This window comes from Bufo gargarizans, chromosome 6 (assembly GCF_014858855.1).
Source record: "Bufo gargarizans isolate SCDJY-AF-19 chromosome 6, ASM1485885v1, whole genome shotgun sequence".
Classification (NCBI taxonomy): domain Eukaryota; kingdom Metazoa; phylum Chordata; class Amphibia; order Anura; family Bufonidae; genus Bufo; species Bufo gargarizans.
The window spans coordinates 39,630,491-39,643,157 of NC_058085.1; the positions used below are offsets into that span (position 1 = coordinate 39,630,491).

The window sequence follows — 12,667 nt, forward strand, 5'->3', positions numbered from 1 at the left end:
AAGACTTGCAGGCTAGTATTGGCTAATGCAGGTCATTTTTGGGGAATATCTCAAGAATGGTACGTCCTAGAGATCTGTGACCCCCACAACATTTCTTTCCAGGTAGCAAGGGATGTGTATACCAAGTTTCGTTGAAATCTATGGTTGCGTTTTTGAGTGATCACGGAACATACATATACACTTGCCTAAAGAATTATTAGGAACACCATACTAATACGGTGTTGGACCCCCTTTTGCCTTCAGAACTGCCTTAATTCTACGTGGCATTGATTCAACAAGGTGCTGATAGCATTCTTTAGAAATGTTGGCCCATATTGATAGGATAGCATCTTGCAGTTGATGGAGATTTGAGGGATGCACATCCAGGGCATGAAGCTCCCGTTCCACCACATCCCAAAGATGCTCTATTGGGTTGAGATCTGGTGGCTGTGGGGGCCATTTTAGTACAGTGAACTCATTGTCATGTTCAATAAACCAATTTGAAATGATTCGAGCTTTGTGGCATTATCCTGCTGGAAGTAGCCATCAGAGGATGGGTACATATTGGTCATGAAGGGATAGACATGGTCAGAAACAATGCTCAGGTAGCCCATTGCATTTAAACAATGGCCAATTGGCCCTAAGGAGCCTAAAGTGTGCCCAGAAAACATCCCCCACACCATTACACCACCACCACTAGCCTGCACAGTGGTAACAAGGCATGATGGATACATGTTCTCATTCTGTTTATGCCAAATTCGGACTCTACCATTTGAATGTAGTTCAGGAGATTGTCTTGACCAGGACCACAACCCTACATGCATTGAAGCAACTGCCATGTGATAGGTTGACTAGATAATCGCATTAATGAGAAATAGAACAGGTGTTCCTAATAATTCTTTAGGTGAGTGTATATGTCCTTTATATATATAGATTACATACATCTCTTTGCTATCACTTACCGCTCTCAATTGTCTTCTCTTATTCTTGTATGACTTGCGACTTTATTTTTCATGTACTGTCCTACTTTTTAGTGTACTACTAAATAAAACAGAAGGAAATAAAAATAGGCTACTTCTCTTTGTGAGTTTTCTGATGGTCAACAAGAGATGGTTTCCAAGTAAAACATTCTCCACAATCTGAACATGAATATGGCTTCTCTCCTGTGTGAGTTCTTTGATGGTCAACAAGAGTTGATTTATGAGTAAAACATTTCCACATTCTGAGCATGAAAATGGCTTCTCCCCTGTGTGAATTCTCTGATGTGAAACAAAAGCTGATTTGTGGTTAAAACATTTTCCACAGTGTGAACATGAAAATAACTTTTCCCCTGTGTGAATTTTCTGATGATCAACAAGAGTTGATTTATGGGTAAAACATTTCCCACATTCTGAACATGAAAATGGCTTCTCCCCTGTGTGAATTCTCTGATGTGTAATAAGAGTTGATTTCCAGTTAAAACCTTTCCCACATTCTGAACATGAATATGGCCTCTCCCCTGTGTGATTTCTCTGATGTATAACAAGACCTGATTTCCAATTAAAACATTTCCCACATTCCGAGCATGAAAATGGCTTGTCCCCTGTGTGATTTCTCTGATGTACAACAAGATCTGACTTCCAGTTAAAACCTTTTCCACATTCTGAGCATGAAAATGGCTTCTCCCCTGTGTGAGTTCTTTGATGCGTAACCAGATTTTTTTTTAAAGCAAAACATTTTCCACATTCTGAACATAAGAATGGCTTCTCCCCTGTGTGAGTTCTTTGATGAGTTACCAGATTTTTTTTTAAAGCAAAACATTTCCCACATTCTAAACATGAAAATGGCTTCTCCGATATGTGAGCTCTTTGAACTTCAACAAGCATAGTTTGACTTTCATTTTGTGTTACAGTTTGTGATGAATCAGAAGATTCGATCTGTTCAAAAGAATCTGATGATAAATCTTTGCTGTGACTGGAAGAGGATATATCTTGGATATTGGCATGTTCTTCATATGTATCTTGATCATCTACGTTAAAATCTGAAGATATCTGATGTCCCTCTGAGGTCCTAGCACAGTTATCTGCCAAGAATAAAATTTAGTTTGTTATTTTTGTAAAGTATATATGAATAATTTAAGTGTCAGTGAGAGGACCATTAGACAGAGCTTCCATGAGATATTTTACAGGAGGGTGGTGCATATAGTGTTAGATTCTCTAGCAGACAGGAGGTGAGTAGAATGGCCAGTAGGAAACATAGAAAGCCAATCACCTCCAGCGATGTTCCTTAATGTTTTTATTTGTTACTGATAATGTGCAGGGTACCGGTGATTACATACTTGGGTTGAGATATCCTAATTGACAGGCAGGCAAGAACAGCTAGTGTTCATTGGTGGATCTTTTTATATTAAAGGGGTTGTTCGGAATTATTTTTTAAGTATTGGCCTATCCTCAGGATATGCAATCACTAGCTGATTGGTAGGGCTCTGACACCCTGCATAGTCACCGATCAGCTATTTTTTGCAACACTGTAGCTGTAGGGACTCGCTGCTTCCATTGAGATCAACATGAGCAGCACTGTACTAGCGAGCTCCTGCCACTATATTTTCGATGGTGCTGTGTAGCTCTGTCGACAGTAGTCGCCGGAGCTACACATCGGATAGACGGGGGTGCAGGATGTCAGACCCCCACTGATCAAGTAGTGATGGCCCATCCTGAGGATAGGCCATCACTTAAAAAAAAGAAACCTGGAGAGTCTCTTTAACCTGCCCTTATGGCGGCTCTTCTGAATTAGACAAACTACATGTAGTGCCAAAGAATAATCTAATGAGCTACACATCACAATAGTTACTGTGGGTAGGACACTGTACACACCAAGGATCTCTCTGAGTCTCAGTTCTGTCACTCACAAATGAACAAACTGCATGGTCCACATGATAAACTCATGCTTTTTGGTGGATTTATAGAAAATGTTTGCACTTCAAACATAGAAAAACCCCAAAGGTAATGAAAAGTGTTATCACTAATCTTAAGAAAGTCCATATTTGTCTATAATTGAAATGAACGTGGCTTGAGCTAGTCCAATAAGACTTATGGAAAGCTGCTCAAAGAATACATTTTAGCACACCTCTGATGTTTCGGGGGCATATAGAAGGAGAAGGATCACAAAACATTGCAGCTATGCTAAGTAAGACCCGCAGCAGTAGCGTCTGGATGGATCCTAATGGACTAGTTCTAGCCAAGTTCATGATAATTACTGGAGTATGGACTCTGAAGATTGGCAATACTCTTTTAATATTCTTTAAATGTTTTGTATAAGGGAATTGCAAGCATTTGGTATAAATCCACAAAAAAGCAGGAATTTATGGCATCCCCTTGCAGTTTGTTCATTTGAGGACTCTTTGGAATCTATTAAAAACTGATAGGATAGAACAGGTGACAATCCAAGCCTTCTGATCAACACTATGGATGTCAGGCGTTTCCTGAACATTGCAACACAACTTTACTTTGAAACCATTACAAAAAACAATATTTACTGTATTTTTCACATTATAAGACGCACTTTTTACTTGAGAGGAGCGTGAGTGAGTGACTTTACGCTGCCGGCCTGCCTGCTAACTTGATAGTCGGTACTACTACAGACGATTACAGTACTTTAACAAAGCAGAGCCACTTGTTGAGGGTTACATGACTAATCTTTACAAATGAAGACTGCTGTAAGAGGGGCCCGGTGTAATGGGGGGGGGGGGGGTCACTATTTACACAGGGACATGAGAAGACACAGAGGGGACCAGCATAAGATGCGATATACCCTCTGTGTCATCCACAGATCTCCCCATAACAGTGTCATCCAAAGCTCCACCCATATCAGTGTGTCATCCACAGATCCCCATAACAGTGTCATCCACAGATCCCCCCCATATCAGTGTGTCATCCACAGATCCCCATAACAGTGTCATCCACAGATCCCCCCATATCAGTGTGTCATCCACAGATCCCCATAACAGTGTCATCCACAGATCCCCCATAACAGTGCCATCCACAGATCCCCCCCATATCAGTGTGTCATCCACAGATCCCCATAACAGTGTCATCCACAGATCCCCCATAACAGTGCCATCCACAGATCCCCCATAACAGTGCCATCCACAGATCCCCCATAACAGTGCCATTCACAGATCCCCCCATAACAATGTCCTCCACAGATCCCCCATAACAGTGTCATCCATAGATCCCTCATAACAGTGCGTTATCCACAGATGCCCCCATAACAGTGTGTCATCCACAGATCCCATCCATAACAGTGTCATCCACAGATGCCCCCATAACAGTGTGTCATCCACAGATCCCATCCATAACAGTGTCATCCACAGATACTCCATAATAGTGTCATCTACAGACCACCATTAGTTCAAAACCCACCAAAAGCACACCTTTTGGTTAAAATAAAAAAAGTTGTCTTATTTTCCTCCTCAAAAACCTAGGTGCGTCTTATAAAGTGAAAAATACGGTAATCCATGTCTTTAATATCCTATTATTTTATAATCCACTCAGAAATTAAAGGAGTGAATTTACTGTCAAAAATTACAAATTTCAACTCTAAACAAAGCAGACAAAGCTTTGGCGATTCAGATAAATTATGCAAACCCACGATTTTACATTTCATTCAGTACAGAAATGAGGGCAGGGAAGAAGATGGAGGATCACATGACCCTGGGCGGGTCCCTGGCTGGCTTGACCACAATGCCTTGCAGTCAGAGTGTCTTGGTGACTGGGAGAACAACGACAAACTGGCAAAACAGGAAGAGGTGCAGAGGAGAACATGGGTAATGTGTTGTTTACATGGATGAATTGTTTGATTAGAAGAATGGCACGTAATGATTAATTCCGGTCTGCACTGGACGTGTGAAGCAACACACTGCACTGGTTGACGATCTGGGGAGCCATCACATCCAACAGTCAGTCACCTCTAGTACGAGGGACACAACAGCTCAGTGATATGTGCAGGACATCCTGTGGCCACATGTGTTCCTCTCATGGCAGGGCTTCCAGCTGCCATTTTTCAGCAGGATAATGCTCACCCGTGCAAGGGTTTCCCTGGAATGTCTCCACCAGATTACATCTGTTGGCAAGTGTGCTGCAGGATACCATAAAGGACCTGTATGCCTCCATGCCCAACTGTATCTCATCTTGTATCCAGGCTACAGGTGGCCTAACAGGGTCCTAGGACATCAATTGTACATTTTTTCCCAATAAACTTTTCCCTTTGCTTGAATATTGACATCATTTACATGTATCGTCTTTACATTCACACATAGAAAGTTTTATTTGATTCCAACAACTCCTTCTTGGGGAGTAATTATTTTGTGCATGTTTGGGGAGACTGATAGATCTAGGAAATGATTCATGAGAGTTAGGGTTAGTTTCTGTCTATTTGTTCATCTCTGGTTATCATTATCCATCTGATTCCTGTCATCTATTGGCGAGTTAAAATTTTATTGCATCTTTGTTGTTTCCTGGTATTGTTTGTCCTTACACAGTTCTTCCGTACAGTAAGTCCTGAAGGTTTCCAAGTACTGGGAGAGACTGATAGAACCTAGGAAGGGCGACTGCTCTAGGTGAAGTCCAGTTCTGAGGTCTACTTATCCAGCCAGGATCATTAAACACCTGAAAGAATGCTTCTAAAAGCTACCTCATATCTGTCAACCATCTCATTTATCAGAGACATGTGCTGAAGGTGCTGAATGGCTGTTTGCTACACTTTTGAAGCCTACTGATACATCCAGAGAAATAAGCCACATCTCTGCTCCACCCCACTGCTGACCGGACTATAAACAATTATACCCAATGACTCACAGGCAGGGTCGGCTCCAGGTTCATGTGGGCCCTTGGGCGATAAAGTCTCAGTGGGCCCCCTCAGTGGGCGCTTACAGCAATGAAACTGCATGTATTATAGATGAAATACCTTACACAGAGCATGCTACAGAGCGGATATATGAGAATCAGTCCTTATGTGCCTACATTTATTTTCTACCCAGTGTTTCAGTCTCTCAGGTCTACTCACAGATATGTGCCCCCTCACAGTAGATATGCCAAGAGTTGCCCCCTTCATAGTAGATATGCCAAGATATGTGCCCCCCTCACAGTATAGAAAATTAGAATAAGAGCAGCACAGCAGTGTAAAGGTGTAGGCGGAGTGCCAGCGGCTGTGAAGGCGATCCCCCTTCAATGAAGTAGCAGGAAAAATTCCACAGCACATCCAAAGTGTAAAATAAAATTAGGCTTTATTGGCAGCCTGGTGAATAAAGCCTAATTTTATTTTACCCTTTGGATGTGCCGTGGAATTTTTCCTGCCCCCCTCACAGTAGATATGCCAAGATATGTGCCCCCTTCACAGTAGATTTGCCAAGATATGTGCCCTCTTATAGTGGATATGCCAAGAAATGTGCCCAGTGCCCCCTTCACAGTGGTTATGCCCAGATTTGCCCCCTTCACAGGAAGTGAAAAAAAAAACTGCTTTGCATCGCTGCCAGCCTCATGGAGGTAAGTATTAGTGTTTTTTTTTTTTTATATGGCACACAATGAAGGAGAGTAGTGTTAGAACCCAGGGTCTATACACCTAGGCACGTCATACCGTTCTTTCGATTAGTTAGTCAAGTTTGGTCGCAGTCATAGGGGATATCTTATTTTACTGTGCATGTAGTGGAAACTCCCTTATGATGTAACCTAGGCCTCTCTCCTCTAACTAGGATATCAGATACTCATTTTTGGAAATCCCTAGGATTACACACGATGTCTCACATGTTCACATCTACTGGTATTCTAAAAGCTATTACAGAGACTCTGGTTTCATTTGCGGCATCAGATACCATTCGAATGTATTCACTTACATCACACCCTTCTTTCTCAATTCCCACCCCCATTTGAAGAAATTTCCTCTTATCCTTTGATTGGGCGTTTGGTGTCTTTCATATACAACCACTTGCTATTGGCCAAGTTGTGTGAACCCTAGTGCAGCTGAATCTAAAAGGAAGTCACTGATCCCCTCTCTTCTTGGAGGACTAGGCAACGTATCAACGGTCTCACATTGGAGTATCTCCTGCCGCGAAGAACAAAATGATAAAAATTTGTATTATTCACACGCTATCTGACCCCAATGCGTCTGTTTTATATGGACAAGATATCCAATAATGCTTGCCATAGATGTGCCGTGGTTTGTGCGGACTTTTGTCCATCTTTTTTGATTGTTCCCTTATGTTTCCTCCTTTCCGATAGAGATACTGGGTAAACCTGTTCCACAATTGTATAAGATTTGCCTACTTGGTATTATTCCAGAAAAGTTGTGGTCTTACTATGAACAGATCCTACTGCGAGGTGCTTTATTTTAAGCCAGGTAAGCTACAGTGATGAGCGGCAGGTGCAATATTTTGCAAATATTTGGGTGAATATTCGTCATAAATTCACGAATTTGAGAATTAATGATCTCCAGTCATTATTTTCTTGATTGCAAAAATCGGCAATCGAAAAATTTGGCATACAAATTTGGCATAAAAAAATTAGCATTACGAAAATTTGCGATCAACACTACTCCTAAAATTAAAGATATTGCAGCCTTCTCATTGGCCCACAAGCAAGAAGCAGTGAGGGATCATGGGTACTGATAAAAAAATTATCTAGAATTAGGGCTGCAGTAAACGATTATTTTAGTAATCGAGTATTCTATCGATTATTTTTTACGATTAATCGAGTAATCTAATAAGAAAAAAATAATAGACTGTTTTCCTTTATAAAAACTCATCAGACCCCCTGCCATCAGTCCCCAACACCCTTTGTTCCCCACTGTGCGATCAGCCCAAGTGCATCAGTTCCCCCCAGTGCCATCAGCTCCACTATCCCCAGTGCCATCAGCTCCACTATCCCCCTAGTGTCACCAGCTCTCCCCACCCAGTGCCATCAGCTCTCCCCACCCAGTGCCATCAGCTCTCCCCACCCAGTGCCATCAGCTCTCCTTCACCCCAGTGCCATCAGCTCTCCTTCACCCCAGTGCCATCAGCTCTCCTTCACTCCAGTGCCATCAGCTCTCCCTCACCCCAGTGCCATCAGCTCTCCCTCACCCCAGTGCCATCAGCTCTGCCCCCATTGTGCCATCAGCTCTGCCCCCATTGTGCCATCAGCTCTGCCCCCATTGTGCCATCAGCTCTACCCCCATTGTGCCCTCAGCTCTGCCCCCACTGTGCCATCAGCTCTGCCCCTATTGTGCCATCAGCTCTGCCCCCATTGTGCCATCAGCTCTGTTCCCTTGTGCCATCAGCTCTGCCCCCATTGTGCCATCAGCTCTGCCCCCATTGTGCCATCAGCTCTGCTGCCATGCTCCTCCTGACACCCGGATTGTACAGCGTCACTGGTTTCTAAGACGTTGTGCACTCCAGGCGCCTGGCCTTAGTTGCGCCCCACCCCCTCGGTTTCACCAACTTACCTTTCCAGCAGGGGTGCTGCCGACACTACATCGTTCTGCGCTGCTCTGTTCCTGATGTCACACAGTGCGTCAGGTCACGGCATGCGTACGTCAGGAGGTCAGAGCAGCGCGGGACCATGGACGTACTGTGGAGTGTCCGGAGGCCGCCTGCTGGAAAGGTGAGTATTCCAAGCGCAGCGGGAGACCACGGAGCGGGAGTAATAGCAAGCGCTTCACTCCCGCTCCGTGGTCACATGACACAAACGAATCTTTGATGCCAAAAATTGGCATCAAGGATTTTTTTGTGTCGAATTACTCGATTTAATCGAGTAATTGTTTCAGCCCTATCTAGAATATTTGCGATTACGAACATATAGCACTATATTCTAGATATTCGCAAATTCTCAAAGTCCCAATGTTCGCGATAAAAATTTGAGATTAGAATATTTGCAATCAACACTAGTAAGCTATAGCTATGAGATGGAGTGTGGAAAGAATAGTCTACAAGAATTGTGGATGAGTTGATAAATTCCAGAGGTTGTGGGCTGTTTGGTGCACTTCTTCTGAGATCTTTAATGTTCAAAAAGCTTAATGCACACATCTTGAATACTTAATGTTTCTCTTGGACGATTAAATGTCTTGCCTTACTATTTACTCCCTAGAACTGATGTCAGCTGATAAATGTCTGATGGAATAATACTCACAGCTAGTAACATTATGGTACACCGTAATTCTTTATACCTACACAACGACATGGTATTGGTTATGGTTTGTTATGTCTTACTCTCATCTATGTCCTCCTTGGAGGAATCTGAACTCATTTTTCGCATTAGAGTTGTTTTTAATAAAAAGGAGTTTAAAAAATAAATAAATTCCCGAGTGAAGTGTAGAATCTGTGAGTCTTCTGTGATTTGGTTATTGGTCGCTACTCACCTGGGCAGTTATCTGTAGGAATGTCCTCTGTACTCTGCTCATCACCCCTCACATATGTCTCTGTAACATATATAATGTTCAGTTCTTCATCCGGAATCACAAGCTGTGAAACAAATATTGTAGAAGTCATCAGACGGTTGGAGAAGTTGTGTGGAAGGTTGTATATGACCAGAAAAGATCAGTAATTAGAATGATGATCAAAAAATTACTAGAGAGCAGGAGTGTGATGCATCTGATGCAAATATTGGGTGTCTTTCAATTTATCTTGTTGATGTTACAATGTTGTGTGCCTCCTGTTGCCTTATGTAGTCGTATATTGCCCTCACTGGCCACCTCTTTATATGGAGGTGGTCCCACACAATGTGAAGTAGCTGAGGAGCCGGACCATAGTGGTGTCACGGACGTTCCAGTGGCAGGTACCAGGAGATCAGAGAGACTGGCAACTCATAGGTTAAATTGACAAGTTCACTGTGGATCTCACTGTGTCTGTGTTTTGGTGAATGCCACACCCCTTGCTTCAAGTGTTACTTGTTGGTAATTTACCTTTCCCATAAGTAGCCGCTTCTCACTCATGGAGGTGCAATTTATAGATTTTCTTCCTGCCTTCTAACTAGCTGGTCGGCTGTACTCTGTGGTGCTTCTGGGGTTGCCAGTTGTCTACTTTCAGATAAGTCTTGTCTTATTGTTTTGTGTTTGCTATATTCCCTGTTTGTATCTTGGCCTGAGACAGGGACTTCCATTCGTCCTTCTGGGGAGGAATGGGTTGTCTCTGGTCCTAACCTCATTCCAGGGCCTTATAGGAATATAAGGGCCTAGGTATCCAGCATATGAAGATTCCTACCTTCAAGATCTATTCATATTGATATGTAGTTAGGGCCCGGATTATGGTTGTTTAGGAGGTGACCTGTTCCTTCCCTAGTTTCCAGGCCCAGTTACTGTTCCCCTTCCCTCCTGTGTTTAGTGAGTAGTTTTTCCCCCACACTGATCGTGACAAGTGGACTAGAGACAGAACAACAGGAAGCCTAAGTAAAATAAAGCTGCCATGAGACTGCCAGTAGGCCAGAGAAAGAGATTCCTAAGTGCCTGAGGGATGCTGCACAACCATGCCCAAGATATGTTACTGGGAAAAATGGCAGACAATGGTGAGAGAGAATCTATTACACTCTGGGTCAGACTGGGCCATGGAAGTGCTAGCCTTGAGTCGGAAAGAGTGATCAGCGGGTTGTGGGAGACTGGCTGCACTGAGGTCTATTGAAAGACTTGTTCATCCAAGTCTTGCAGAAAAGGTCGGCTTCTGTGCTCAATAGAGAGAATGATAAGCCCACTGATAGAGAAAAGTCCCTCCTCCTCTGTAAAGTGACGGTTCACATGTTGTCCTATATACTGCAAGGTGAAGATACTGTTGTTATTGCTGATGTTACAAGTTAAAGAAGCACTCCAGCAATATGTGTTTGCCTGTATAGTGCAGTGTAGGCTATTCATAATAAATTATGTGGTACCATTGTGTACTCCTTGTGCATACCTGTTTTAGCTGTTGCATAATTTATGGATTGCTTGCAGTCTTAATTGCTTCACTGATATGATTCTCCTAATGGAACCTACATTTCCCACCATGCCTCTGCAGAGACATTACACTACACTTTCTCTGTTCTGAGCCTTGCGTAAGGGCAGCTAGTGATATCTCCTAGCTCAAACTGAAGAGTCTAAGTATAATGTGAGGCAGCTTCAGTCTGCCTTCCCTGTCTCCTGCTTGTGATAGGTTTCGCTCTAATACTGTAGCTCTTACAAGCAGGTGGGAGAGGAGAACAGTGCGAAGCTATCTCTCATAGAAATACAATATATATTCAGCACATACAGATTGTATAGGTAGCATAAGTTAGGGGAGTGTTATAATTTAGATTGATCATTTAAGAGACTCTACTGGATAATGCAGAAATGATATCTTCAGTAGCATTCTATGCATACAGGGCATGGAAGAGGAGTTAAGTAAGGAGATTTGAGAGGGCTCCCAGGAAGGAATTCTAAAATGATTCTGTAATCTTGTGGTTGACAGGACGTCAGTCACACAGGACATATTGATCTCCCATGTGTGCAAAAGAGCAAACTCTGGAATGGTGGTCAAATGAAAGTTCACGCGACCAGGTATCCATAATGAAAAGGTTAAAAATGTATGGCTGCATCTGAGCATCTAGAATAACACTGGTGATATAGCATTATCAGGCAAAAAAAAAAAAAACTCCTGGAGTGGTTTCTGTAAAAGACTGTAACTAAACATGGACTGGAATGTGTAGGCCATCTTCTGGACGACAGTTAAATGCTATTTACTTGGGAACAACTTATTACTAGTTGACCCATTAGAGTACCATATGGTTCCCGGGTGAGGACAGCTCATACAATTGTTATGATATTCTTTTTTTTTTTACCACAAAAGATTTGCAACAATTCTCAAAAGGGCCCATCTTAAAAATTCCCATAGGCAGAAAATAGTGAGAAGATCCAGACAACATGTAATGTCTATGGTCAGCTGTAATCTTGCCATCTCCACCTTACTCATTATACAAGGATAAAACATATAATACTGGTGGATAAAACAAGACCGAACACAATATCTTCACAGCCTTCTACAGATCATAGGGGACATTTCATGAGACCTTATCTCCATCTACCTGATCATCATGTGGGATATTGTGATGTTCTTCTGAACCATCCTGTGGAAGAAGAGGACTGGGACATCTCTCCGGTGTTCTTCTCTCTTCCTTAACTGTAGGAAACACATCCAGTGACTGAATTCATCCCTTACATACAGATAATGAGAGGACGTGTGTATTTAGTCATGTCTATTACCTGGTGGTGTGAGAGGCCGGTGATCCTCCATCATGATGTCCTTATATCCATCTACCTGATCATCCTGTGGGACATAGTGATATTCCTCTGAATTATCCTGTGGAAGAAGAGGATTGGGGCATCTCTCCAGTGTTCTTCTCTCTTCCTTAACTGTATGAAACACATCCAGTGACTAAATTCCTTCCTTAGATAATGAGATAATAAGAGAGGACGTGTGTATTTAGTCGTGTCTGTTACCTGGTGATGTGAGAGGCAACCGATCCTCCATCATGATGTTCTTGTATTGATCTTTGTGTTCTTCTAAATACTCCCACTCCTCCATGGAGAAATAGATGGTGACGTCCTGACACCTTATAGGAACCTGACAACACAATGATAGTCTTAACCCAGATCCCTTCATAGCGTTCCTGTTTAATGTCCCAGCATTCCCACCACTGACCTCTCCAGTCAGCAGCTCAATCATCTTGTTAATGAGTTC

General features: G+C 42.7%; 1 pseudogene; it reads right to left on the minus strand.

Annotated features, from left to right (window-relative positions):
- Positions 1 to 805: 805 nt before the first annotated feature.
- On the minus strand, positions 806 to 9,441 carry LOC122939864 (annotated as a pseudogene).
- Positions 9,442 to 12,667: the final 3,226 nt, after the last annotated feature.